Below are 24,622 nucleotides of genomic sequence, written 5' to 3'. Positions count from 1 at the left end.
CGCTGAGATATCGTCAAATTGCAAAAGGTTTGTGTACAAATTTCCGAAATATAACTCTACATCCTTTAATTTGAACACTTGCTTTGTGCAATTAATCAAGGAAGAGTTAATATTTTTACACCGTGTTGCAGAGAGATCGTGCTAAAACTGATGAAACATATAAGCACCATCCGGCGGTGGCAGGAAGTCAGCCATCAATGCATTTGCTCCATAGGGAAACTTACAAAGCATACCACGACAATCGTTTAACAAAACACACAAGTTGTTTTACTTCAAGACAAAGATATTGCCGTAAGAAACAGGTTTTACTTGCAACTTTGAAAATGTAATGCAAAATGTTGAAATTATGATCTCGTAAAAAATGCATTGAAGTGAATGGAGAAATGGTCCAATTGTAGTAATGGACCCATATATTCAAATTACACATCAAAAATGAATAATGATCTATATTACACTCATAAATAGGTTGTTGAGCATTCGATCAGCTATGTTTTTACATAGATTTTTAAAAATTACCCAACCAGGCTGTGGGAAATGTAAAATATGGTCCTGCTAAAACAAGGATAGGCTTAAAAAATGGCAGGATCTCACTAAATATTTAAAGATAATCCTCAAATTAAATTGTCTGACAACTTTTTTAAATAAAAAAAAAGTTGTAAATGCATTAAAAGTCATTTTTCAATGGTCATGAAATTGGAATTTTCATTCATTAAAAGCCTGATGCATCATATATGATGCATTAAATATCTCAGTGACCTTAACAAAATTTTGATTTTTTTTTTACATTTCTTATAAGGGACCAATATTGAAGCAAATTCCAAAAAAATAGAATTTTCTCTCATTGCTTTCATGGTTCAGGTTTCACAGGGTTAAGATCTGATGTGTGTCCTCCAGTGTACTTAATGATGGCTGTAGATTGCGTGTTAGTCCATTTACAGTGATGTAACAGTGTGGTGTATAGATTGGTGCTGTATAGATTTAATGGTGGCTTTAGATTGGGTGCACTAAAATTATGCTTGGATGTCTAAATTGGGTGGGTGTGCAAAGGCATGATGGTAAGGGGCTGAGGATTTGGTGGGTGTCAACAGTTTTACAAACAAACCATTTCACTGAGCAGCACTGTGGGTTCCATTGGGAGTATCTGGATGTAAAACACTACCAAATGACAAGGCTTTTTGATTTATGATGTTGTAGGATGAGTCCTGCCACTGTCACACCAAATTCCCCTTTTCCCCAGGCGCGTTGCCAAAAAGGCCTTCTCTCACAGACTTCCCCTGGTATAAAACCCTTAGGTCATCAACTTCCTGTCTCTTCAATTCCAACTTTGATAGAAGTAGGACACGTACAAAGCATTTGTTTGGTTTTGGCCAAAAGATTCTACATCGCGGAGACACTGTGAAAACCTAATCTTTTGAACTCTTCCTCAGAGGCCTGAACGAAACCTCTTGCACGCTCGACACAACAGCCTGGAGGCTGTTAACCAGTGCTTCGAGCAACTTTCGAACACAGCAGGAGGACGAGCAAGGAGAGGAGGATTCGGAAAAGTGGGAACAACAAGCAGACGGATCACCTGAGCGAGTACAAACCTCAGTAAAGAATGTCATCGGCGATGGTGACTCGCAAGAGAAGTTGGTATAGACGTAACTTTGTCTGGTATGGTCTCAAATTAAAGCTGGTCAGGAGCCGAACCGGCAACCTTTGGGCTACAAGTGTAACACCTTAACTGCTGACCCATGACTGCCCAATGCTGTTGTAGTAACAACTCTGACAACCATCCTACACAGTGCACCTTTAACGGTTATTCCTGCAAATAAGCTTTTCAAGAGTAGCAAAGAGAGATATCCTCCACGCTCCTGCACTTAACAAGTTAATTTCCACATCAGAAGATACTCTGGTGATTATTTTCTTTCCAAGCTTTTCAAGAGTGTTACTAGTCTATCTACTGGTTACGTCCCTCAAGGTGACAATAATGACCATGGAATTAATGGTTGTATCAGCTGTTGAGGATATGTCTTCCAGCCCTGATTCTTCAACCTCCAGTGATTCTGAGCCGGAGCAAAAGAGGTGGAAGAGGGACAAACAGAAGAACAAGAAAAGGAAGTAGAAGAAGAAGACTAGAAAAGACAAGAAGAAGGGCAAGTCCTTCAAAAGAGGTAGGGTACACCCAACCCAGGGAGAGAATGCCTGTATGTCTGCAATGTTAGTTTGACATACAGTAAGTGAAATTGATGGAGCTGATTGGCTAATACCGTGAAGGCCCAGAGAGAGGTCTGCTCTGGTTGGCTGGCTGGCTGTAAGGACCTAATTGACAGGTGTATGTGTGTGTGCGCGTGTGTGCATGTGTGTGCGTGCGCGTGTGTTTGGCCGTGTATGAGTGTGTTAGTGTACGTTTGCAATTGAGAGGTCATATATAATCATTTTTGACTAGCCAGCGTGTCATGGTCAGACCTCCCCTTCTATACAAGGGAGGTAGAGAGAGAAAGAAAGACAGAGAGAGAGAGAGGAGATGGAGATTGAAATTAATAGGGGATGATGGGCAAGTCTAATTCCAACCATGGGTCAGCTGTATCCACCCAACCACTACACATGGCCATCCATCTGCCTGTTACCGGTGTCTGCTGATCTAGTTGTCTGCCTACGGTCTACAGCAGGGGTGTCAAACATAAGCCCCGCGGCCGTATCTGGCCCACCGGAGGCTTCAATCTGGCCTGGATGTTTAAAAAAAATATAGCTTTTTAAAAAAAAAAATGTTTAAATAAACATATTATGCAATTCCACCACTGGGGATAACAAAGGAAAATGCAGATCTGCATGACTTGATCCAAACCTCTCTCTCTCTCTTATATATGTGGTAAAGCAGGGGTGACAGCGTTCCGGCGCCGCACCGGAAATATGGCATAGCTCGGCTCTGTAAAAAAAAAAAAACCTTTCCATACCCTCTATGAGAAGCCTTCTCATAGAGGGTAGGGAAGCCTCACAAGAGGGAATTTGTTTGTGCTCATTTGTGTTGTGAAAATTAACGCTTCAATCACTCATTTTGTAAAGTTCCAGCCGTTTTATTTTAATATTATGCTATTATTATGCGATTATTTTATTAATAGCACAATAGCACATTTTTACAGCACAATCCGGTACAAACACAGACAAACAATCTGCAGTGTTATTTCAGCATTTTGGGTCGGAGGGGGGCCATCTTCACACAGGTCCACATTTGGGCTTACATGGTTCAAGGTTCATGGTTAAAAAAAAAGCACAGGCAGCAAACAGGTTTTAACACGACAGGATCCTCACATTTGCATTTGGGCACCCCCCTAGGAGGATATAATAACTTAAGGTAGGCTATGTTGGTAGTTAACTGTTTCGGGTTGATTGCTGTGTAATATATATTGAAATATATTGTCAATCTGTGTAATCAGACATTTCTTGTGTAGCTAGGTGGGCTAACCTTTTGCTTCTTGTTCTTGCGATTCTGAACGAAAATAGCAGTGATGGTTTTGCATGCTCTCAAAGAAATGCTGGTGGGGACCTGGATCGTGGATCGGTTTTGCCCCAAATTATTTTCAGATGTGTTGCAAATTCCTGACAAAGGTGCTGTAACAAACTGTAATGTTGGTTCTCCTAAATGGCTGCTGATGTCGAGGAGTGGCAAACAAGTCACAAAATGCAAATACAAACCAGTCAAACAGGAAATATCACTACAGCTGACCCTTACCTGAAGCATTTAGAGGTCGTTTCAACTCAAGAGGATTGTCCAGCTGTTCCTTCATAGATGGTGCTTTTCACAAATTTGTGTGACGACTGACTTGCACATCATTGTGCATATAAATTTGGTCATCAGGCCTCACTTTTGCCACACCATCTGTAAGGTCTTGGCCACCTGGTTTGCCAGACCAGTGGTTATCCAGCGGTTTGGACCTGTTGGTATTTGCCAGGCCATTGGACAACATCAGATGGTCTCTTGTGAGGACATATTCATGTTCACTCAGGAGCTCCCTGAGTACCTACCAGTCACACACGCAAAGGAAAAACACAGGCATAAACATATTACACACGTGTATTCATCTGCACACAATTGCACGCACGCACAAACGGACGCACGCATAAACACATTGGACATTCTTACCTACATTACCACACTAATTCATATCTCTTTCTTGTGCAGCTCTTCCTTTTGTAGTTGTCAGAGGCAGTAAGCTGGGGTGCAGTGGTCTCGTCATCTGCTCCCTGTACTTCTAATATCAAATAGCACAAATGAATTAGACAGACATTGCCGCATTATACAAAGTCAAAATACACTACAATACTTGTTGCTCTCCATTTCAACCTGTGTAATGTGTTTCCCTCTGATTGTTTTTTTGTTTTAACCTTTTTTCCCCCCACACGGTCATTGTTACATAACAGGGATCTCCTGGAAACTCTGCTGCCAGGTCATTTCTGTTTTTTGTCTCCTCTTTCCACTTCTTCATTTTATTGTGCGCTGTGTGTGTGGCAGCGTTAATAATATTGCACATACGCAGACACATGCAGGCCATTTCACCATGTAGCCCCATAACGCACTCCGTTCCACCAGTGGAATGCTGTAATAGTTGTTGAAAAGATTTTTACTACTATAATACTACAGTTTATGACTTCCCACCTCGCTGCCTTTCTATGTCAGGCTTCAAGTACATTCTTTTTCCTTTGGTTATCTTTGCCAGCTATCTCCTATGTACAGTTTCATTCCACCATTCCATTCATGCATCCATTCCATCTGTGTTTGTCTGTCTGTCTCAGTGTTTCTTATAAAGCCTTTCATCTTAGCGGTGCTCCTCCTGCTGAGAGAGACCTAAAATGTAATCACCATCTGAGGGTTACACCTGAGGGACTCCATAGAGTTGCCACAGTACCCAACAGGGAGGTGACAGTAGTCTGCTGTGTCTTTACACATGACATACAATCTTGTTTTTTGTTGTTGTTCCCTTTCCTTTACGTATGTCATTGCCGGTGTGTGTGTTTGTGTGTGTCTGTGTGTGTGTGTGTGTTTGTGTGTGTCTGTGTGTGTGTGCACGTGTGCGTTAGTGTGTATGTTAGTGTGTATATGTGTGTTTGCGTGTGTGGTGGAGGGGGCGTTGTGGTTGTGTGATAGTAGTCCCAGGACAGCCATCTCATGAAGCGTAGAAGCTTCAGAGTCCCTGGGGAGGGATTCCCTCACAAGCCTGTCATGGCATTCATAAAGGCAAAACCCCTCTCTCTCTCTCTCTCTCTCTCTCTCACACACACACACACACACACACACACACACACACACACACACACACACACACACACACACACACACACACACACACACACACACACACACACACACACACACACACACACACACACACACACACACACCAGGCAGCAGGCAAGGGCAGCAGACACAAAAATACACACCTACATGCACACAAATACACACATGTACACAGGCATCTAAAAAGCCCAGGAGATACAGTTGTCCCAGATTGTCCTGTGAAGCAGTGGGTAAAATCGTTAACCCTGTGAAGAATCCGTCAAGGGATATGTGATGCTTGATTTCCTTACTGGAATTATTAGTGCAACACTGAGAGCTGTACACACATGAGGGGTATTAAATAACGCATAGACGCACACGCGTACACACACACGTCTGAGGTGTTAATGCGGCATACGCACTGTCATCTGGGAATCTCAGCAGTCCCTAATTCAATTACTTCGACGACTCGCGCTGCTACATCAAATCTCATCTGAGCTCGTTCGTAGATAAACAGACGTTGGGAATCCTATTAATCCATGTAACGCACTCACACACACACACACACACACACACACACACACACACACACACACACACACACACACACACACACACACACACACACACACACACACACACACACACACACACACACACACACACACACACACACAAAATTGTGCTGAGAATTAATGAATCCCAAGGATACTTAAAAGCAAAAAGAGACCATTTTTGTTGTTCCTTTTGAATTGATTTCGGGTGTACCACATCATAAGTGTGACACAAAATCGAAATAGCTAAATTTGTGGTTGTTTTTTTTTTTTTATCTTCATGTTTTCACATACAGTTTATGTGTATATTTTCACCTCTGTATAAGAGAGATTCTCCAGCAATAGTAAATATATGGTAAAACTCTGGCTTTGATTAGCTTTTTCATGTAAACTGTGAAGAATGGTGTTTCTCTCTCTCTCTCTCTCTCTCTCTCTCTCTCTCTCTCTCTCTCTCTCTCTCTCTCTCTCTCTCTCTCCCCCTCTCTCTCTCTCTCTCTCTCTGACACACACACAATTTCTATATGTCTGCTTTGCCATGTTTGGCTCAATGTTCTGGTTGTCTCTTCATGCATCCTCAATATGGCCCTTTGACCTTTCTGTACTCTCATCATTCCTTTCCTCTCGCTCTCTCTACTCATATTTTTTTCTTCCTCTTTGTCCTCCTAACATTCTATGCTCTCATCCTCTCTCTATCTTACCCACCTCATGCTCTCTTTCCTGTCTTCCTTGTCATTCTAATTGTGGTTCATTCTGTGCCTCTATTCTCATCTCCTCCTCTCCTCTTGCTAATCTATTCTCAGTGTGAGCCTACCGAAGCCATGGCTCTGCCCCAGAGACTCTCCAGACAGGTACCAGTCACACAGGCAGAAGGAAAAACACAAACATAATAAACACATTACACACGTGTACGTATTCATCTACACTTGAACGCATACACGCACAAACGGACGCACGCACACACACACTATGGACATTCTTACTACATTGCCACACTAATTCAAATGTATTGCTCGGGGATTGGGATTTATATTGTTGAAATGTATTGCTTGCTTTCTAAAAAGGGATGAGATATGTAATCCATTAATTTTTAAGTCTTAAAATCTCACCTCTCTTTCTTGTGCAGCTCTTCCTTTTGGAGTTGTCAGAGGCAGTAAGCTGGGGTGAAGTGGTCTCGTCATCTGCTCCCTGTACTTCTAATATCAAATAGCACAAATGAATTAGACCGACATTGCCGTATTATACAAAATCAAAATACATGTACTATAATACTTATCGCACTCCATTCCGACCAGTGTAATGTGTTTCCCTCTGGAGTCTAACGGGTCACTGGTGACCCATTTTGACACTTCTCCAAAAACACATCTGTAACTCTGTGAGTTTTTGTCATTCAAACATATAAGTAACACTATTAAAAACCTTGATACTTTCAATTAGCATTCAACCAACAGAGAAACTGGCCTGACTTACAATTACCTTTTCACACTTTGTAAGGAAACAACAAAACATTTCTAAATGCTCTTTTTACTTTTATGTAGCAAACACTTTTGTTTACAAGGTTCAAGTTCAAGTTCAAGTCTTGGCTAGATATATTTAGAGTGTGTTTTCTTGCACTGTATGAAGACCTCTAAAACGGGTTTTTGTACAGTTGTTCACACTCAATTTAAATAAAACTTGTTTGTAAGCCTATTACATTCACGTTCATATTCTTTTTTGTTAGGCTTTTCAGAATACAACCATATGTGCACTTTTGCATAGACAGTTAGTTGAAAAAAAGTCAAGGTGTTGCACACTACCTCAAAGCCTCTGAGGCATTAGACTCCAGAGGGTTAAGAAATCTTGATGTGCCAAAATCTTCCCTGTCCCCCTGCCCCTTTCATCCATACTGACAGCCCTCCTAAACTGTTTAAGACCCGTCTCCACATAAACACAAACACACACACACACACAAATGAATGTGGAACATATTGCATCTGTCCCACACCATGCCCTCATCTCACACCCCTTTATCTTGATTCCAATTGTCTGCATGACAGTCTTCCAGTCTCCCCTCAAACTCTTTCCAGGTCTCAACGACGATAATACCAAGCCTTCCCCCTCTCATGTTTCGTTGAGGTTAATGTGTCATAATTTGTTATTCCGTCGCAGTCTTGCAAACATTCTTTGAGGCAATGGTAACCCTTGAGGTTGTTCTCAGGGTGTGTGTGTGTGGGTTTGTATGTGTGGAGTGGGGTTATTGACAGAGGGACAGGGGCCATGTCAGGAGAGCTGTTTGTATGCAGAGCTGTGTTTGTATGTGGAGGTGTGTATGTGTGTGTGTATATGTGAGTGTGTGTGACTGCCCGGCACAACATTAAAGTGAGACCATGCTGTGGAAATGTGGTATTTTAATACTCTGTGGATCACTTCATCCACAGAAGAGCACACACGCGCACGCACGCACGCACGCACGCACGTACACATACACACACGTCACACACACAGCACTACAAAAGCCTATTTTGAGCTAATAGGGGATTGTGACTGCTTTGATGCCATTTTGAAACAGGCTTAAAACTGTGTCTCATTAATCAGGGCTGCACTGACAGCCCTTCTGACAGCCTGTGTGTGTGTGCGTGCGTATGTGTGCGCGCGCGCGTGTCCATGTGCGAGTGTGTGCGTGCATTAGAGAGAGAGAGAGAGAGAGAGAGAGAGAGAGAGAGAGAGAGAGAGAGAGAGAGAGAGAGAGAGAGAGAGTCTCAGCGTAGTGTAATAAGTGACCTGGGTTGGTTGGCCCTGGAGCTCCATTAGAATTCCAGGAGGCGTGCAGTCACCCTGACAACTCCATCTCTGCATCACCAGGGGAATTAAACTCCTGGAGGAAGGGAGGGAGGGAGAGGGAGAGAGATGGGTGTTGGAAATTCTCTCTGAATGGAGGTGCAGAGAATGAGAACATTAGAAGACAGAAAAAAGTGGTTTATGGAGGTGCAGACAGAGTGAGTTTCAAAGAATGAGAGAAAAAGTGTGTGGGACAAGTGCTAAATGTTACATCTTTTGGAAGAATTAGAAGAGGAATAAATAAAGTGGAATAATTTGTATGAAGCATCATTACATATAAATAGTTGTTAATTAATATGTGGTTTGAAGTGTTGGGGGACACTCAGATTGGTTTTGTATTTTTTCTCCTGTCTTCATCCTTTTGTATCCTTTTATTACCCTTCATTGTACGATACATTTTGCTTTTGTTAAAAGAAAAAAAGAGAAATTAAAATAAAAAAAGAAGAAGAAAAAAGGAAGATATAGGTCCCCTATAAGGGGGGTGGTGGTTGGGTTTAAAATGAATAAATAAATAAATAAATGAATAAATAAAGTGGAAGAAAGAAGAGAAGAATATGTGATGCAGCAGAGGAGAGAGAAGAGGATGAAGCTGCCACATGATCTCTGCAGGAGAAATTATATTATAATAAATTAGTATTAAAATGTCACTGTGGAAATGTCATATTAGGAAAAAAAACATTTTGTATTTTACACTTGTCTTTTTCTTTGTTTGTGCCTCTCTCTCTATCTCATACATGCGTAAACACACATGCATACACACACAACCACACACGCAAACACAAGCAGAGTCCAGGCTAAGTGATAATTAAAGGACGAGACGCAAGCTAATTATTGACAATTAGGCCTACAATTTTTCCTGCGGTTACCCAAAGCTCCAACATGACAAAGCCGGAGTAGCAGTCATCTGCATATTTTAAATACAAACTGTCGGATCTCTTGCCATAGTAATGATTATTCAAAGCATCTGCTATCACACACGTACTCACATGAGCAGCAGCCTGTGAATCTTCAAAAGAGTGGACCTCACACACACACACACACACACACACACACACACACACACACACACACACACACACACACACACACACACACACACACACACACACACACACACACACACACACACACACACACACACACTGACAGTGCAAGCAGAAATTTGACATGTGACAGTAAAGTTAGAATAATCGCAAGCTTGTGTTAGCAGCAGTGTGTGTGCATGAGTGTGAGTGCGTGCGTGTGTGCGGAATCTTCCAGATCATGTTAGCAGCTGTGTGTGAGAGATGACATGATAACAAGCTGATGGTACAGTGCTGGTTACAGCAATTAAACACACACATGACAAATGCACAGCTGATGACATCTGTCACTGGTCAAAGAGATACATGACATTAGAATATGCTTCATGTGTCCACACACACACACACACACACACACACACACACACACACACACACACACACACACACACACACACACACACACACACACACACACACACACACACACACACACACACACACACACACACACACACACACACACACACACACATCCACTTCACTCAGGCAATACTAGCCCTCAGTTGTCCTAAATTAAATTAAATATGAAGTAGTTAAAATTGAAATTCATGAATGACTCCAAACTCACGAGTTTGTAAGCTCCAATCATGATCTTATTTTCCTCTAAATGGCTGTTTAGCCCGAGGCAAACTGAGTGGTCTCTGAGTAATGGGGAGAAAATGTTTTACAAGACTGAAGACAGATGCCTTGTGCTACTGCTGATCTCTCTCTTTCATTCTCTCTCTCTCTCTCTCTCTCTCTCTCTCTCACGTGCGCGCGCTCCCTCAACTCAAGTCAAGTCTTACAGTCCTAAAACAATTAATTTGCACCATCTTTTCCTGAGAGAGCTGGCGATCACTTAAGCTGAAAGCCTCAACGTTTCAGCAGATATTTAATAGCCTATTACAATAACACACCACATCAAGAGCACTTTTAATTAATTATGACCATTCATCTCGCACTGCTTCCGGCAAATATAGAGAGGGCTAGACCTCACACACACACACGCAAAGACACACACACAAAGACACACACACACACACACACACACACACACACACACACACACACACACACACACACACACACACACACACACACACACACACACACACACACACACACACACACACACACACAAGCCCACAAATATAGAGAGGGCTAGACCGCACACAAGGCATACACACACACAGTCAGCATAAAACACATAGACACGGTTGGACGCACGCATGCACGCACACCAGCACAAGTTAATAGTGTGAACCCTCAGTGGGCCCTTTTGTGTGATAGAGTTCATCATTTAGATATCTGTGCTCCAACCCCCTCCCACCTTCTGACCCTAACACGTAGGCTACACACAGGCACAAATGCGTACATTTACACCCAAACCCTTAGAATCTTCTATTAGAGAAAGATAATTCAAACCTAAGGGTCTCCTAAGGGGGCTTTGTCCCCTCCTTCTTCTTCTCTTTCTGTGGTTTTTGGTGGCAGCCTGCACAAGATATGTGCTACAGCCATCTAACGTTAAGGGGACTCCATTTATTCTCAACCCAAAGTCTCCACAGGTGTTCTAACCACAGCACATGTGCTACATTTCCCATACCACCTTGCCTCTCTCTAATTATGGTATATGGCAGAAACACACATACACACACATACGAATTTGTGCAGGGATGGCTTTTGATGGTGAGCAATTGCCAGGAAGTGAAATAACCTCTAGTCCATCTCTGAAAGCTCCTCCACAAATCAGCTGTGTGTGTGTGTGTGTGTGTGTGTGTGTGTGTGTGTGTGTGTGTGTGTGTGTGTGTGTGTGTGTGTGTGTGTGTGTGTGTGTGTATCTAAGAATTGAGTCTAGGCTAAGAGTCATCTTATCTCCAGGAAGTCAAGCAATCAAGTTGGAAAATTGTTTGTGTGTGCATGCGTGTGTGTGTGTGTGTGTGTGTGTGTGTGTGTGTGTGTGTGTGTGTGTGTGTGTGTGTGTGTGTGTGTGTGTGTGTGTGTGTGTTTGTGTTGGTTAAACAGCCATGTCAAGCGGGGAAAAAGACTCCTTCAATAGAGGCGGTATCGGCCCATTTACACTGATGGGGTCTTGACCTCACCGTCACCCTGTGTCTGTGAGTGCCCAGCCATGCATGTGAGTGTGTATAAACATGTCTGTGTGTGTGTGTCTAAGCGTAGATCAGGTTCTCTCACAGAAAAGTATTCAAGAGGTACAAATATCTTAGATAAAACATATCCAGAGAACTCTCTCTCTCTCTCTCTCTCTGTCTCTCTCTCTCTCTTTCTCTCTCTTTCTTTCTCTCTCTCTCTCTCACACACACACAGAGTTTCTGTCTTTCTCTCTATAGCCCTCTCTCTCTCTCTAATGTCCTTCGCTAACTGTTGCAGAGTTGCTAAGCAGCTAAAGAGTTCTCAGCCTGTGACAAACAAATAAATCCCACGGCTTAATGAAACCTGTGTGTGTATGCGTGTGTGTGTGTGTGAGTGTTGATTATAGTGTATCTGTAAGTGTAATTTCTCATGGCACAAAACTCATCAGCGTGTTACATGCACACACTGTAAAAAAATATGTTGTTTTTACAGGAAAACCCTGGCAGCTGGAGTGACCAGGAAGTCCCTGTAAAAATTAAACCCGCCCAGTAGATCACTTTACTGGTGAACATGTAAATTAGTTTACAGTGAATGAAATTACGGCCGAAATCACATTAAACCTCTGTTGAACTTACAAAAAAGCTGTTGATTTTGCATGATGTTTGTGTGTCCATATTGATAATTTAAGGAAGAAGAAATCCGCACTCACAAACTGCGTCTCATTATTTATTTATATTACCACCATGTCCAAAAAGCAAACGCGTTTCGGCTAACAAGCCTTCATCAGTGCGTGGTACTCAGAACAAAGAAAGGGGTGCATCTTATCAAAGGGGAGGTGAGAGGTCACAAGCTGCAGGTGGATCACATGATAGTGGGTGGCACCCAAGGGTGCAAAAACACAGTGTAGCCTATAGGCCGGAACAAAAATACACCGTCTATATCTTTAAAACAAAAGGAACAATAAAGAATGGAAAAAAGAAAAAGAAAAAACAAGGCTGGAATTGTAGGATGTCTAAAAAAAACAAAATGTTATGAAGGCAGCAGCAAGTAGGCCTACCATCGCTGGCCATAGCAAACATTAAGACTAATAAATGTAATGACATAACCAGTAATCAAAACATATTTACTGAGAAATTGTATTAATGGAGGAAACAGCAGCCTTCACTCATACCTATCCCTTTCATCCCCATAGATAAATAAATAAATAATGGGCTAAACCCCATCAGTGCGCAATATACCCAACCACCATGACGCCCGGTTTCCCATCAGAGCCCAGTGAACCTACAAAAGAAAATAAAGTACAATAGATTATAAGAAACTAGTTAGCGTTAGTTCTTCATTAAGCCCATTAGGTTGGACTGTTTGGAGCGTAAATATCCAATAGGCCTCTCTTTGGAGCAGGAGGCGCTCCCTGTCACCACCTCGTTTAAGAGGCTTGACTAACTCGATGCCCTGGAATCTCAGTGTACAAACATCGTGGCCACATTCATTAAAGTGTCTTGCCACGGGAGACTTAATGTCATGATTGCGTATGTTGCTTTTGTGTTCGTTCATTCGTATTCTTAGTTCACGTTTAGTTTTCCCAACGTAGCCAAATCCGCACGGACATTTCAACAAATAGACCACAAAAGTGGTGCGGCATGTTATTCTCCCCCTCACAGAGAATGACCTGCCGGTACGCGGGTGTAGAAAGGCATTGCCCTTAATCATTGCATTGCAGTTTACGCAGTTTTTGCAGGGGTAGTTACCCGGGTCAAGATTAGTAAGCCAGTTAGTAGGTGGGGTGAAACTATCAGCCCTTACCAAAGAATCTCGCACATTTGGAAATCTTTTAAAAGCAAAAAGAGGAGGATCTTGGAAGGAGTGGCCAATCTGCGAGTCGCTAGACAGTATGTGCCAATGCCTTTTCACAGTTGCCTTCACGTCAGAGGAAAGAGGAGAAAAGGTTGAAGACAAAACAATGCGGTTATCAGACTTGACATCTTTTTTCTCAAGCAAGGATTCCCGTTCCATGTTACGTGCCCTGTCTAAACATGAGTCCAGATTTTCACGGTCGTAACCTTTTGACAAAAAACGTTCATAAATAATTTTGGCTTGGCTCTCAAAATCATCAGCAGTACTACAAATTCTCCTCATACGCAGGAATTGACTATAGGGGAGAGATTTCTTCATTGAGGGAGGGTGATAGCTTTTAGAATGTAAAAAGTTATTTCTATCAGTAGGTTTTCGAAAAACCGACGTCTGGAGAACCGGACCTGTGGACCTAGAAACATTCTGGACTACAAAAACGATCGAGTCTACAGTTGGCTCTTCAACCCGGCACCTGCGCGCAGATGGCGCAGCGGGCGTCGTACGGTCGACTCCTACTCCAGTGGCCTCTCAACTGATGAATCTGCAAGTGAAACTACGTCAGCAGGTACCGCACGCAATTTTTTACACCAGGAGGGGAGACACGGACCTCGGGCCAGAAATACAAGAGGAGACCGACACGAAGGGGTGGCAAGAAACACCGGTTACGCAGGGAGACGGTGGCAGACACGGAGGTATCAAATGTGATAAACCTATCCAGCAGAGCTCTTAGTGCGGAGGAGACTGCTGTTCTCTCAAAGGGCCTCTCTTTTGTTCCATCTAAGCACACAGACCCTTTCATGACAAAAATTGAACTTTTCAAATTCTTCAGATCTGTGAAATTGAGAGCTTTTTTCACAACAAATCCGGCCCCCTCTGCCCCACCTAGAGAACCGACTGCCCCCCAGGATAACTCGCCTAAGAGCCATTTTCGACCCAAAAGTACTTTCATGCCCCATGTTCTTAACCCCTCAGTCCAAACCTTTTGCCGTCTGGTTGATCAGGATGTCTCTAAACAATTAGAGAAGCCCCAACATTTTTATCCAAATCTCTCACATTCCGAGCGGGCTGCTCTACGAACTTTATCTGAAGATGACACCATTGTGATTAAAAATGCAGATAAAGGCGGAGGAATAGTATTACAAGATAAAGAGGCATACCGCAATGAAATCCTACGACAATTGGGAGACAAGGAGTTTTACGCGCCGCTCATGTGTGATCCAACTGGCCGTTTTTTTAACTCCATAAAACGCACACTGAGCACTGGCAGGACTGAGAATTACATCACTAAAAACGAACATGAATTTTTACTTCAGCAACACCCTGTCCGACCTGTCTTTTACACCTTGCCCAAGATACACAAAAAATGTGACATCACTGTTCCCGGACGCCCTATTGTAGCTGGTTGTCAATCTCTCACCGAGGGCATTTCACAATATGTGGACTGGTATATTAAACCCATCGTCTGGTCCTTGCCCTCTTATCTAAGAGACACATCTGACTTTTTAAGCAAACTTATGAATGTCAATGTTTCCAATGATGACTTCCTGTGCACTATGGACATTACAAGCCTCTACACAAACATCCCACACGACCTTGGCTTATCCGCGTTAGATCATTATCTCAAATCACGGGATGTGGATGAACCCCCGTCGTCATTCTTATGGGATCTGGCACACATTGTGCTCAACATGAACTACTTCAAATACGAGAACAGTTTTTACCATCAGGTGAAGGGGACCGCCATGGGTTCCCCATTTGCCCCAAATTACGCAAACCTGTTCATGGGCAAATTTGAGGAGGACTTTGTTTATTCTTCTAAAAATTCTTTCTTGCAATGTCTTAAATGCTATTTTCGCTTTATTGATGACATATTCTTTGTGTTTAAAGGCACTGAGGAACAACTTCACAATTTCCATGACTTTCTGAATTCTAGGCTGGATTCGATACATTTCACTTTGGAGTATGACAAGTCATCTATTTCTTTCCTTGATGTGAATGTTTCTAGGTCCACAGGTCCGGTTCTCCAGACGTCGGTTTTTCGAAAACCTACTGATAGAAATAACTTTTTACATTCTAAAAGCTATCACCCTCCCTCAATGAAGAAATCTCTCCCCTATAGTCAATTCCTGCGTATGAGGAGAATTTGTAGTACTGCTGATGATTTTGAGAGCCAAGCCAAAATTATTTATGAACGTTTTTTGTCAAAAGGTTACGACCGTGAAAATCTGGACTCATGTTTAGACAGGGCACGTAACATGGAACGGGAATCCTTGCTTGAGAAAAAAGATGTCAAGTCTGATAACCGCATTGTTTTGTCTTCAACCTTTTCTCCTCTTTCCTCTGACGTGAAGGCAACTGTGAAAAGGCATTGGCACATACTGTCTAGCGACTCGCAGATTGGCCACTCCTTCCAAGATCCTCCTCTTTTTGCTTTTAAAAGATTTCCAAATGTGCGAGATTCTTTGGTAAGGGCTGATAGTTTCACCCCACCTACTAACTGGCTTACTAATCTTGACCCGGGTAACTACCCCTGCAAAAACTGCGTAAACTGCAATGCAATGATTAAGGGCAATGCCTTTCTACACCCGCGTACCGGCAGGTCATTCTCTGTGAGGGGGAGAATAACATGCCGCACCACTTTTGTGGTCTATTTGTTGAAATGTCCGTGCGGATTTGGCTACGTTGGGAAAACTAAACGTGAACTAAGAATACGAATGAACGAACACAAAAGCAACATACGCAATCATGACATTAAGTCTCCCGTGGCAAGACACTTTAATGAATGTGGCCACGATGTTTGTACACTGAGATTCCAGGGCATCGAGTTAGTCAAGCCTCTTAAACGAGGTGGTGACAGGGAGCGCCTCCTGCTCCAAAGAGAGGCCTATTGGATATTTACGCTCCAAACAGTCCAACCTAATGGGCTTAATGAAGAACTAACGCTAACTAGTTTCTTATAATCTATTGTACTTTATTTTCTTTTGTAGGTTCACTGGGCTCTGATGGGGAAAACGGGCGTCATGGTGGTTGGGTATATTGCGCACTGATGGGGTTTAGCCCATTATTTATTTATTTATCTATGGGGATGAAAGGGATAGGTATGAGTGAAGGCTGCTGTTTCCTCCATTAATACAATTTCTCAGTAAATATGTTTTGATTACTGGTTATGTCATTACATTTATTAGTCTTAATGTTTGCTATGGCCAGCGATGGTAGGCCTACTTGCTGCTGCCTTCATAACATTTTGTTTTTTTTAGACATCCTACAATTCCAGCCTTGTTTTTTCTTTTTCTTTTTTCCATTCTTTATTGTTCCTTTTGTTTTAAAGATATAGACGGTGTATTTTTGTTCCGGCCTATAGGCTACACTGTGTTTTTGCACCCTTGGGTGCCACCCACTATCATGTGATCCACCTGCAGCTTGTGACCTCTCACCTCCCCTTTGATAAGATGCACCCCTTTCTTTGTTCTGAGTACCACGCACTGATGAAGGCTTGTTAGCCGAAACGCGTTTGCTTTTTGGACATGGTGGTAATATAAATAAATAATGAGACGCAGTTTGTGAGTGCGGATTTCTTCTTCCTTAAGTTGACGCTTTTTATCTCGCACCCAAAAGCTTTTCGGTTTTCCAAGAAGTTGAGCGCGTCCTCTGCCAATACTTGAAGTCCATATTGATAATCTCATGTATTTCTTACAAGTAATAAATGTTCATTTTGTGACAATAGGTGGTACATTTTACCAGGTAATATATTAAAACATACAAATTTAAAGTGTGAGCAACAGTCAACCTTTGTATGATATCCTTCCTTTTTATGATATAATAACTACGTAATAATGTAAAAAATACTTGTGTTTACTGTAAAATTTAAGAAAGGAGGAGAGGAAATGTCCCATTTTTAAACTTTATTTTCCTGCCATAGCAGTACACAGAAATGGGAAAACACAATGCAAACAACTCAAAAAGCATTATCGTTATCATTTAAAGCCACTATGTTTAAAATTTACCCGCATCTATTGGTGGTATATGGTATACTCAATTCGCCCTGTTTCTCAAAGCCTTGTGTTTCAGTGTTGGTAGTGTGTCAACTTTGTAGTGCTGGGAATTTCAGTACTACTGACAAGTATCACAAAGTGTAGCCTTCTTTCCTTGGTAGTGTTTAAGTCTTCCGAGAAGAGCCAAAAGAATCGTCTCTCCAAAAATATTGCTACAAAGCTGACACACAACCAAGACTGACGCATTAGGCTTTGAGAAACGGCCACTGTGTCCTATGTAGGTCGCCATGTTTTGTCCATAAACAAATCTATACGAATTCAAAGCCCAAGAGAATAAACATTTTTAGAGATAGGTATTTAGAAATGAATGAGGAAATATATCTATATGATGAAAGCTAAAACATAGACTTACACACAGTGGCTTTAACATGCACATACATTACTAAATACCAAGCCCCTAACAGGCCGAATTAAAATAACACAACCCACCATCAACTTGGGTTTTTTTTGTTTTGTTTTTTAAGAAAAAAAAAATCACATTGCCAAGTTAAAAAAGAACTTCTCCTTTAAATTGCACATATATTCAAGTGCCATGCCCACAACAGGCAGAATTATCAACTTGGGTCTTTAAAAAAAGAAGAAATAGAAAAAAAAACAATTCACGTATCCAAGTACAAAAGAAACGTCTGCTTTAGACGTTTAGAACTGGTACCATGCACAAAACAGGTCGAATTAAAATAAAACATCACCCGTTAATAACACAACCCACCATCAACTTGTTTTTTTTTTTTTTTTTTTAAGAAAAAAAAATCACATTGCCAAGTTAAAAACGAACTTCTCCTTTAAATTGCACATATATGCAAGTGCCATGCCCACAACAGGCAGAATTATCAACTTGGGTCTTTAAAAAAAGAAGAAATGAAGAGCTCTTTTCCAAACTGCTATATCCACCATTTTTGACTTTTTGCATAGGCCTATTAATTTTGGAATTGACTGATAAGTAGTCCTATCATCTATGTGTGAATTCTTGCCGTTCAAATGTTTTGAGAACATGCTTTTAAAACCTCTATATAATGCATTTTGTAATGCAATTCAATGGAATGCCCAATACAAAAATGCCAATTTCCCAACATTCTATAAAATGGATATATCTCATTTTGGAAAAGAGCTCTTCAAATAGAAAAAAAACAATTCACGTATCCAAGTACAAAAGAAACATCTGCTTTAGACGTTTAGAACTAGTGCCATGCACAAAACAGGTCAAATTAAAATAAAACATCACCTGTTATAAACATAACCACTCACCACCATCAGTCCACTATCTTTCCGTCTCAGTGGATTCATCCCTCATCTCACTCACTCTCACTCACTCACACACACACACACACACGCACACACACACACACACACACGCACACACACACACACGCACGCACACACGCACACACACAAGCACACACACAAGCACACACACACGCACACACAACTGGCACGCCACTCGTGGTCAGAGATGTCCTGTATCAGGGTGAGGACTCCAAGATTGACGGTCAGGTGACGCTTTGAGTTCTTCTCCACTTTGGTCCCCTTTTCTGGGTTCATATTGAAAAAGTACCTATACAATAAAAATCACATGAACACATGTTAAGCCTCGAGGTCATTCCACACCAATTGAACATAACTCTGTGCACTTTCATCAACATCCAAGATGAAGATTAAACGTTTTGATGTGGTAGGCTATACTGTGCGATTACAGACAGTTTTGTATGGAGAGGCAAGCGTTGATTGTGTTGGTCCTAATGATAACTCACTTATTTGAGTCTATTGATGGTTTTCCCCAGGCATTTACAGTGTGTTACCGCCATCTACTGTCCATTTCTGATAACAGCAGGGTTATTATAAGGTTGGCATTTCCAGGTTCCCGTTTAGACGGAGATTTCAGTTGTCAACTCCAGACTTCTGTTAGAGCAGCTAGCGGCTAGCTGTCGCTAGCGTTCAGTGCAATACAGGTGCTGCCCATATAATTTGAATAACATGTTTAAGTTTTTTATTTCCACAATTTCATCAAGAATGTTAAATGTTCATCAGATGCATGAGCCACATCTTAAACTATTCCCACAATTCATTATTTTTTGTTGGTCTTCCAGCCCAAAATTTTTTTGCCATCTCAGAAAATGTGAATATTTTGAGGAAATCCCAATATTCTTCAGAAAAAAAGGAAAATATTCTGATCCCATCAACTGAATTGAAATATTGTACTTTCTAAAACTACATTTCAATGTTCAAGTTTTGGTTAGAAAACTCTTTGCCTTCATTACTGACATGATGCATTTGCATCATATATATATATATATATATATATATATATATATATATATATATATATATATATATATATATATATATATATTTTATTTATTTATTTTTTTATTTTCAAGGAGAAATCAAGAATTATGTTGAATTTCAAAAGGGGGGCTAATAATTTATGTGAATTTGTTACAGATTTTCTGAAATGAAAGTGCATGAAAAATCATGTAGGATTACCACACGCCTTACCTTCCCACGACCACTCTGATCAATGGAAAAATATGTTGTTGAATACATTTGTGAGAAATGATTCAGGAAGACTCATCAGGTAAAATGTGTCATTTAGGTATTTAGCTGTCCAGCAATATATAAACACCTGGTGAGGAACATCAAAAAGGAATGGCAATCCGATCTCCCATTTCCACCCGATTTTGAACTTTGTCGCCGATTAACACTGGAAGCAACCTCAAAAGGTTCCAGTTTTAAATGGCTTGCCCTGATAACTTCGCTCCATCAGGATTGACAGTGCAGGGCTTTGTGAGTGCCTCTGCACCTTTGTACTTAAATTGCTTAATGCGCCTGTTAAGAAGCGAGTATGTGAACCACTTTTTCTTTTTAATCATGTTCTTTAGGTACAAAGCGACATCATATGACAGAACTCCTTCCAAGAGGTCATGACCCAAACAAGTTGGAAGTCCAGGCTGGGATACATGAAAAGACTTATTAGCAAACGTCGAACTAGCCTACACCATGTGTTTCACATTCTCCCCCCCTTGAACAATAAGCGCCTCAAAGTTTAACTCCTATCCTGTAAACTTGCGTCTATCGGTAATCAGGGTGTCTGCAGGTTTTAACAAGTGAAATTTTAGACTTTTTTAGACCTTTTTTAGACCATCATGGGCAAAATTTTAGACCTTCGCGGAGTATTAAAAAATGAAATAAAGCCAGATTGTGGTCAATTGACAGGCGCGCGCACACGGACACGGACACGGACAAAACACACACACACACAGAAGCCGACAGGGGGGGCAAAGGGGACAGTTGACCCGGGCCCTGAGAAAGAGGGCCCCCAGAATTGGGACCCAATTGTATTGTATTTATTGAGAGGGGGGCCTTTCAGATGATTTAGTCCCGGGCCCGGTAAAAGCCGTCAGTGGCCCTGCACACACTACACACACACACACACACACACACACACACACACACACACACACACACACACACACACACACCTGTGCATCTGAATGAATGCAATAGTGAACATTATAAGCATAAAGAGATCTGATCATAAATGACCAGTGAGAAGGTGCAATGTTCGCTTTCACAATTTCAAGTGATCAAAGCCAGCAATTGTGAATAGCCTGTCTTTACATTGCACTGACTGAGGTTTTTAAATGCGAATAAGAATGCCATATGTGCAAGCAAGAGGACCTAACCAAGATAGAAGAACAGAACATGAGCTAACACCACTGCTGCCATAAAATGCTGCCATAAAATGACGTTTATTTGTTTCATCTATTGGAGGTGTCCAAGAGAACGTCTTATGGCAGTTAATACTAATAACAAAATAGTTCGAAATTTTGACCAACTCAGCCCTTGCCACTCAATCCAAAGATTCATGCCTTATTCGTTTTAGGGGGGTTGTACCAGAGGTCTCACGCAAGCTAGAGTGTAACCTGCATGGCAGCTCAAGAGAGCGTGATGCGAGAAAGATTCTGCCACGGCATGAGAGTCGGTGTAATGCGCAACTGGCTACGAAATCTAGCGCTCGTTTGATCTAGACGTAGCGTAGGCTTAACTATTTTCAAGCAGCATAACGTGAAGCTAAATGGTGATCAATTCAGAAGCAGCAGGCAAAGAAAACGCAAAACGGGGTTATAACAACTAAATCATCCATCGACATAGCATATAGGCCTATCTTATCCATTGCAAAATATGTTAATGTGCTTTGACTCCTGAGGTCTTTCAAAACATTGACGGACCTAGAGCTAATGAGAAGTGCATGTGACAGCACACACGAAACATTTGTGCGTGGACATGACCGTAACAGCTCAAATGCCCACCAGTTTGCAAATTGCTACCACAGAACCAGTACAAAATACCAAGGTATCAAACAGAATAGGCCTACAACAAAGGCACTTCCATGGGAATTCGACTGTTAACTCGCTCATAATTTCAGATTAGCCACACACACACCGTCGCTACTCTCTTTCGCTCGCACAGACACAATCAAGCTTTGCCAACTTTGAGGCTAACGACTACGCTAGACTGCTAAGCCACGGCCAACACCTGACTATTCCATCACCACCGCAATACCTAAAAATCACTTCTTACCTGCAACGATTCACACTGGTGCTGGCATATTCCCTTGGCTTGCACTGTCACATTTGTCTTCTGTTTTAAATCGACACCTTTCCTTCCAAATAGAAATCCGTTCTTTTTCAATGAGGTGGTGACTGACTTCCCTCATTAGTTAACTTCTTCCAGGTCTTTAAGACAGTCAAGTAGCCTAGTTATCTAATGTATGGCCACCGCAACGCCAATATAGTTTTACAACGTCGTCTAGATATAAACAATGTCTAGATATAACACCACTAACGTGGGCTAGTAGTCAGAATAGAGAATCTTTGGTCAGACTGCGCGGTGGAAGGGGAGGAGGAGTTTCATTTCCGTATCACATCTGTAGTTTTATTATTGTACGTTGCAAACAGCAACATGTCATGTAGAACTACACAGACCATAACTGCCACAATACCAGGAAAAAAAGCAGTGTGGAAAAGGACGTAAAAACAAAGCAAAACAGAACAAATAAACATTAATCCTTTGTCGATATTTTGCATTGAAACGTAGGTCTTAAATTACTCAAACTCAATTTTAGACTAAAGTGCAAAAAATCCCTATATTTTAGACTTTTTTAGGCCTAAAATGGATAATGTGTAATTTTAGACTTTTTTAGACTCCGCGGACACCCTGTGTAATAACCACAATTGGAATGCAATTAGCACACTATCGTTACAACTATCTTATACAGCAACGTGTTCCATTTCTGTCATGAAGAAGTAAACGGCACGAAACCTGTCGTCGTGCACGCTTTAACCCAACGACGGCCACAGGCAAGCCGTTTGCCCCAGAACAAGTGGCTACATTCCTCACATCGAAACACAATTTAACCTAGTAGCTAACATGAATTACGCCATGTTGTTTAAAAAGCAAACACATTTGTTTTATGCCTCTGGGTAAATATGCTTACTTGGAAGTACACACGAAGCTAACCAAGCAATATTCAACTTCAGCCGAAGATTTTCCGTCTGTTGCTCCAGTCTTCTCTGCTGCCTCTGGGTCGTCTGGATGAATTGTTCTCAAGTCGTTGCTCAGCAACAGAACGTTCTGAAGCCTGGATGAGCGCATGCACATCAAAGTTTGCAAAGTTTGTCTCTGTGCATGCCTTGAATTAAGGATGCATGTTACTACATCTCCTTCTCTTTTTTCGCTTCATGCATGCGCGGCCTATCGAGTTCGCAGAAGCGAGAAAAAAAGAGAGAAGGGAGAAGGGGATGCACTAGCCTGCTCAGCGTAGTTCATCAGACTACAAACCGCCTGCTGTCGAAGTCGCATACATTAAACAATCCAAGGGTTGATCTAGTTTTCTAAGTCTTAAATATGGGTCTAAATAAACCATATTCTGCCAGAATAGGCTGGGGATGTCTAAAGAGTTTCTAGACTTAACCCTTTAAGCGTCAAAGTCGCAGAATTGCGACGGGACGTCATCATGAACAAAAGCGCATGTAGATCAAACCAGCGGTCTTAATGGTGTTCATCCCCCCTACCAGTAGTTGGCAGACATGCTACCCTTTGAAACAAGACTACGATTACGTCATTTTGTAGTTCACAGAGTCTATGGCGAAGCAGTAAAAGACGCGACCTGTGACGCGACCACAAAATGCGGAAGTAGCCACTTTGCGTCTTTGTCGAGGCGTGCGTGAGTTTGTGTTGTTATCAGCGAACTATCGGCGAGCTATTTCATCATGGCTAGTGAGAAGTTGAATCGTGACGAAGTTCTGAGCATGTTATTTGCCTACTCTGACTCTGAAGGACAGTTTTTATCTCACGAGGAGGATAATGATCGAACGAGCACTCTTTGTTTACCGCAGTGAAACTTCCAAAGGCAGTGATGCCGACATGCGAAGAAAGGATGTTCTCTAAGCACACACGCATTGAAACTCATTCGGTGACTTTATCCGATCTCAAGTAAGTCGGCGGTAATGGCGAATGCAGTCGCAGTGTCCATACAGGTATTGGTGGAGGAATTAGGGGTGAGAGAAGTGGGTCTGGTAATGTTAGCTTGCGCTCTGTCCATTCAGCCCCCGGTGATGCGGGTAGCCACCTATCCGGACGCAAACGCAATAATCCTGGGATCAGACAAACACTGTTCACCAAGCAGCATACACGCACTCATTCTGTCCCTCTTTCTGACTTCTACTGGGTGGATGGCAGCGGCGAACGTGGCCATATCTCCGTATGGAGAGGTTTTGGTAATAGAACACACGGTGAAGAGAAGACGCATAGGCAACCCTAAAACATGAATGTTTTAGACTCGTTGTTGACAATCAGACTGGTCACAGTGTTTTGACTGTCTTTGTAAGAGTTATACAAATCAGTAAAACAGCAAATAAAGACGAAAGAGGTGGCGATATATTT

This window comes from Engraulis encrasicolus, chromosome 20 (assembly GCF_034702125.1).
Source record: "Engraulis encrasicolus isolate BLACKSEA-1 chromosome 20, IST_EnEncr_1.0, whole genome shotgun sequence".
Classification (NCBI taxonomy): Eukaryota; Metazoa; Chordata; class Actinopteri; order Clupeiformes; family Engraulidae; genus Engraulis; species Engraulis encrasicolus.
Note: the sequence above shows the minus strand (reverse complement) of the source record.